The 6,492-nt window shown below is 37.4% G+C and overlaps 1 long non-coding RNA gene across 1 annotated transcript; it reads right to left on the minus strand.

Moving 5' to 3' along the window:
* Nucleotides 1–1,447: 1,447 nt before the first annotated feature.
* LOC107286297 lies at nt 1,448–6,170 on the minus strand. The gene is made up of 3 exons (XR_001548852.1): nt 5,982–6,170; nt 2,914–2,991; nt 1,448–2,077 (listed from the first exon to the last, which is right to left on the minus strand). It is a non-coding gene; the product is annotated as an uncharacterized LOC107286297 (long non-coding RNA).
* Between the last annotated feature and the right edge of the window lie 322 nt (nt 6,171–6,492).

Raw genomic sequence — 6,492 nt, forward strand, 5'->3', positions numbered from 1 at the left:
TTACCAGGGATACTGAGAAATAGAGGCTACAACTTGTAAAGTGCTAGAAGTGCTAACAAAAAGCATTTCTGCCCTACTCACTTACTCCTGCCCTGAAGTTAGTTTCCTAGAAAAGAGATGTTGGCAGAGGGTGTTCTTTTGATCACACTATCCTTAAGCCTTTCATGAAAGCACATTTTGAAATCTCACAAAAGCTCATACTAGTTCCAGGTTGAGGGCCAGATCCAGGGATTTAAAAACCCTCTCAGGCCATTGGAAGAGACACTGGAGGCCACCTTCTCTCACTTGTCAGCTATGGAATCACTAGAGCAGGGGTCTTCAAACTTGGCCCTTTTATGACTTGGGGACTTCAACTCCCCAAATTCCTCAGCCAGCTGAGGAATTCTGGGAGTTGAAGTCCACAAGTCGTAAAAGGGCCAAGTTTGAAGACCCCTGCACTAGAGCAACAGAAAGGAAGGCAAAGTTGCTGGGGGGAAATTTTGCAGAGGCAAAAATTTGAGAAATAGTTCCTCAAAATGCTAATTTTGTCCATGAGAAGACGATTTGAGCTTGAAATGTGTCTGTTTGCCTCCCAACTCACACTTTTTTGGACTTACAATATGAAGAACTTAGTTTTATAATTGAACATTGAGTTTTAATTCTCCAGATTTTCCAACAAATTTCTAATGAATTTTAATTCTCTAGAACATTGTTTCTCAACCTAGGCGGCCTTAAGATGTGTGGACTTCAACTTCCAGAATTGGCTGGGGAATTCTGGAGGTTGAAGTCCACACATCTGAAAGTTGTGGTTTGACACATTATTCTAGGATTTTCCAACTCGGTTCTTTTGTGTCTGGAAAGTGGAGGAAGCACTAAAACTTTGGTGTGGACCTCTTAATTCTGGAGTCTCCTTTTGGTAGCTTTTGAAATCCCATCTGAGTGCAGTTCCTGAAAACTGACAGCATACTTTCTCACTATTTTCAGGTAGGAAATAGATAAAACCTAGTAGCTACAACCTAAAATACGCATATCACATTTTTCAGAAATCAAATTAATGTATCCAATCAAAGCTTTGCCTATAGAATTGATGAGGCCTCTCACCACCTCATTTGCAGTCCTTAGTCTCTCCAAATTATGAAATACAGCACATGATTGCCAAAGGCTACATTCTCTGTGATAGGCATATTCTGAAGGAAGTAATGGTTATCAATCGAGATGTTTATATTTTACTTGTTGACAATCATGGATCCAAAGATGGGAAAATGGGGTTATAGTGGATCCTGCAAATAAATAGTTATTCTCACTTATGTTCTGATTAAAGTTGATACATACTTAAAGACCCATAGGTAATGTGAAAGTTTTCTTCATGATCCCCATATGTTAAACCTGGCCTAGCTTCTAAAGAAACTATACATTTCAAAATGTGTTTTTCAAATTCGTTTTAATTTAAACATTTAGGTACTCCCAGTGATTGCATAAATCGTTTATCATATGCAAGAAGAAAATAGCCATTAAAGAAGCCTACATATTTTTGATTTAGTGGAGTGTGGCAAAAGAAAAACAGAAAGAGAAGCAAGCAGAACATCAGCATGTCTTATTTTCCATAAAGCAGATTAAAACAGGAACAATGAATAATTACACTGCACCTCAAGTTCAGATTTGTATCATTTCTTTGGGTATCCTGAGTTATCTTTTAAGTATTTGCAGTATTGGGGATAAGATGGGGTGTGGTTATACAAAACAAAGAGCTTTGAAGCCCTATACAAGCTGAATTAACTCTTAATTCCCATGCCATTTTCATGCTCTGATTCAACCTTTCCCATATCGTGTAAATAGTTGTCTTTGTGAACTATTACTTCTTAATCATTCTTAATAGTATGCTTCTCTTTCTTCTCGGTTCAATATCTGCTGGTGGGCCACCACCACTTCCTTCATCTACTGGAACTTCTGCACCTGGTCTCGTTGGGTTATAATAAAACGGAACAAAATAATATGGTTGTGTGTCAACTGAGCCAATCGAGTTGGGATACAAATATTTTACCCAGTTCAGATATGCATTTGCATAAGTTTCATAGTTCTCATATGGAATTTGAGGATCCTGTGAAAATAGAAAAAAAAATTCACTGTATCATTTCCTTCCCACATAAATGACAGATTAAAATACTGTACCTATTCTGAATGGAACAGATTCTGAAAATGCCACTTTAGAATCCTGAAAATTGTTCAGACCATTGATATCACACTTTCCATCAGGACTTTCAAAGTTTCTGAATTGCCTGATCACACCAAAATTATGTTTATATTCTTTGTATAATAGATCAGCCACTGCCAGATAAAATTTAGCAGACCAGGGCAAGTCTTTATCATCAGATTTCTCGTGCACTGTATTATTTATTTGATTTTAAAATTGATAGAAATTCACCGGATTGGATCTAGGATGGTCATTCTTGTCCACGTTTTCAAAGATGATATTATTTTTCTGCTAATAATTTAAGAGCCTGCCATATCTACAGCAATGGCAGAATTTTGAAGAGCCTTTTTTAAAAATGCTTCTTGGAATGAACATGTGATGGTGCAATATTATGTGATTATAAGCCTGTTCCAAGGAGTACCTAGAAACTTTTATTTATTGAAGAGCCTAGCCAGTTTTTTTTCAGTGTTAAGGGGAAAAAGGACATCTCATCACCTTGAAATATTTAACAACGGCAACCCCTTTCCAGCAATATTCTGGGGATAGATGGATGGTTCCATCTGAGATCCATTGAAATGAAATACCCAAGTTCATTACCTATCAAAATTTTCTCTTTGTATCTACATATCACAGCCACACTTGATGCAGCTTCTTGTGAACCGGTATTTCTACATCAAACATTCAAACATTTAGATCAAAGCAAGTAAATTAGCTTGTAAAAATAGTGCAGATATTATACTCACGAGGAAATGAGAAACACCCACAGTGAAAAATAAAGATAACAGTAATGGAACGATGACTCTCATCTTCTAAAGATATGTCTGACAGGGATTAAAAGAGAGAGAGAGAAAGAAAATCAGGTCAATGACAAAATGGAAGTGCCAATTGCACCCATTAATAGAAACATTTTCTTAGTCACATAAAAAGATAAGATACGAATTTGCTGGCAACTGCAGTTCATGGAACATGGTAAAATGGCCTCAAGGGCTGAACAGGATGGTAAGCCGCATTCTGTAAAATGAAAAGGACTAATACTATATTTGCCAGCAATTTGAGAAATGCCTAGAAAAAAAAAACAGGTTCCTTCAGGTGGCATTCATGGCTGAACAGCTGTCTCAATCTGAGAAAGATTGAGAATTTTTGTTCGCTACAACGAGGATCTACATATCTTCTATTATTTGTCAATCAAAAATAGAGTGGGGTAATTGCCCCCATTAGGAGAGATGCAATAGAGATGAGGGAACAAATGCAATCTCAGTTCCTGATTGAAAATGGGTCCTATCTATTGAAATCAGGATGTAGGCACCTTTGCTTCTTTTCAAATATCTGTTCCTCTTCCCATTCTTAACCACTTTCTCTTATCTTTTTTCTTAAGGATTTCATATACAGTGTCTCAGAAAAGCTTCAAAGAAAGCACTCACTTCTGAAACTTTGTGATTTCCAAGAATGCTTCTAGGCTTATATATGCCCAATAGATTTTTTTTAAAAAAAAAAAATAAAGAAATGGGTTGCTGCAACAAATCATGCCAATCAGATCATGCCAAACAGGTCATGACAAACCAAATCTTATTTCATTCTTTGACAAAGTGATTAAATTAGTAGACCAGCGAAATTTTGTGGACATAGTATACTTAAATTTCAGTACAGCATTCGACAAATTAGACCACAACCTACTTTTTAGTAAGCTAGGAAAATGTGAGATAGATAGCATAACCACCAGATGGGTTTGTAACTGGCTGACAAATCGTACTCAATGAGTAGTTCTTAATGGTACTACATCTACATGAAAGGAAGGAAGCAGTGGGGTACCACAAGGTTCCGTCTTAGGCCCAGTACATTTCAATATCTTCATAAATGACTTAGATGAGAGAATAGAAGGGAAACTCATCAAATTTGCAGATGGCATTAAACTGGTAGGAATACCCAACACTCCAGAAGACAAACTTGACAGACTTGAACAATGCGTTCCTATCCAACAAAATGAAATTTAATGTGGAGAAAAGCAAGGTTTTATACTTAGGCAGGAAAAACCAAAGGTACAAGTACAGATTAGGCAAAACGTGGCTCAAAAACAGTAGTTGTGAGAGGGACCTTGGAGTCCTAGTGGACAATCACTGAAAGCCAGCAGTGTGCGACAGCAGCCAAAAAAGTGAATACAATCCTTGGTTGTATAAACAGAGGCATAGAATCAAAATCAAATGAAGTATTAGTACCGTTTTATAAAGCTTTAGTAAGGCCACACCTGGAATACTGCATTCAATTTTGGTCACCACATTACAAGTGGAGAGAAGAGCAACTAAGATGATAAAGGGCCTGGAGACTAAAACATACGAAGAATGGTTGCAGGAACTGGGTATGGCTAGTCTAGAGAAAGGACTAGGGGTGACATGATAGCAGTATTCCAGTATTTGAGGGGCTGTCACAGAGAGGAGGGGGTCAACTTATTTTCCAAACTACCAGAGGGCAGGACAAGAACCAATGGATGGAAACTAATCAAGGAGAGAAGCAACATGGAATTAAGGAGAAACTTCCTAATAGTAAGAATAATTAACCAGTGGAACAGCTTGCTTACAGAAGTTGTGGGTGCTTCATCACTGGAGGTTTTTAAGAAGAGATTGGACAGCCACTTGTCTAAAATAGTATAGGGTCTCCTGATTGAGCAGGGGGTTAGACTAGAAGACCTCCAAGGTCTCTTCCAGTTCTATTCTGAATTATTTTGTACCCACTCTTTTGCTCAAAAGTGTATCCACCTACTTAAAAATAAAGCAAAAATAAGCCAAGGAAGGAATAAATCTTATCAGGATTTGGATGTGGACTTGTGATTGATCATAGCACCCTAGTTCTCATTTTGTAACATATTCTTCAATCTCCAGAGTGTATACTCATATCCAAAAAGGTTATCTATCTGTGACCCAGTTGCTTATGTGAACAGCAGAGCAAGGAGAATAGCAGCTGGGTTGCTACCTAGAACTGTTCCTGGTCATGCAAGCCACATACAGATTGAATTATTGCAATGTGTTCTAGATGAGATTGCTACTGAGTTTGGCTTGGCAATCTCAGTAGCTGGTGCAAAATAAAAGAGGAGCTTGGTTGTCAAAGATGCAGCCCACTGCAAACCTGATGTTTATCTGTTCAGAAAGCCCTCTGCTCCCCCCTCCCCAGTTGCTGCTGAGATAAAATCAAGAATATTTGGATATCTGGCAAAGTGTTTACACCATTATATTCCCTCCTATCCACTAAAAATCATAGGGATACATTCCTGGTATTTTGATATCTACCAGAATTTTATTTTATTTATTATTAAATTTCTACACTACACATCTCACCTAAGTGATTCACAATTTTATCCTGTGGTGAGCCCAGAGATATAAACAATTCAGTTGTGGAAATCCTTCCTTGTTCCTTTATGGTTGGTGTTGTGTCTTAGAAGCTTCTGATACTTATTTATGATATGGGTCTAAGATTCTGGTTATTTAGAAATACTGTGAGATTCAGTCTGAGTCATATTGTTATCCTATCTCAGTTTTAAGGAAGTTTTGGTTTTAAATACATTTTTAGACTTTTCCATTGTAACTGGGTTCTTAATTGGTTTGAACCCCCAGACAAAAATCCCAGTTTGGGATTACTTTTCTTTTTTTAAAGCAGTGAAATAGGAGATATAAAGTTTATAATTAAAACAATCTGCTTATTCTGCAAAGACCAAGATTCCAATTTCCCTTTAGAAGAAAAACAGTGAAAGTTATATAGATTTTGTACAACGTTAGAGTCAACAAGCAGAAATAGAAAGCCAATTTGTGAAAAAAGGACATACCTAGTTATGGGTTGATCCTACTTTCTATAGCACTCCTAGAAAATCTGAATGACCGCTGTAGTTTCACTGCCCCATTGCAGCCTTCATCATCTGTCTCAAGTTCTTTATTATCCGTTGGTCCAGAGTTGTGTGAACCACAGCAGAAAGGACAGAAGTGCCTTCAAGACAACATTGCTTCATTTTTATAAGCCTAAATCTGCAAGTCTGATTCACACAAAGAGGCCTTTTCAATTAAGGTCATGGAGCTGTGGTCCACTGGGTAAGCCATAAATCTTGAGGGTCCAGGAACTAAAGGTTTAATTCCTCATTAAGCTGACCAAGTGGTATGGCTTATCTTGAAAAACGAGTGAAGGCTGTAAATTAGGGCTTGCATTTGTCTTATTTCTTTAGAGAAGCAGGCTGTTTTTCTGGATTGTTTAGCATTCTTGTGGTAATAAATTTCCCCTATAGCATTCTTGTGGTAATAAATTTCCCCTATTCACTTGCCTTGTCCTAGAAAGAAACTGGCCTC

This window comes from Protobothrops mucrosquamatus, unplaced genomic scaffold (genome assembly GCF_001527695.2).
Source record: "Protobothrops mucrosquamatus isolate PMUCROS unplaced genomic scaffold, P.Mucros_1.0 scaffold270, whole genome shotgun sequence".
In the NCBI taxonomy this organism is placed as follows: domain Eukaryota; kingdom Metazoa; phylum Chordata; class Lepidosauria; order Squamata; family Viperidae; genus Protobothrops; species Protobothrops mucrosquamatus.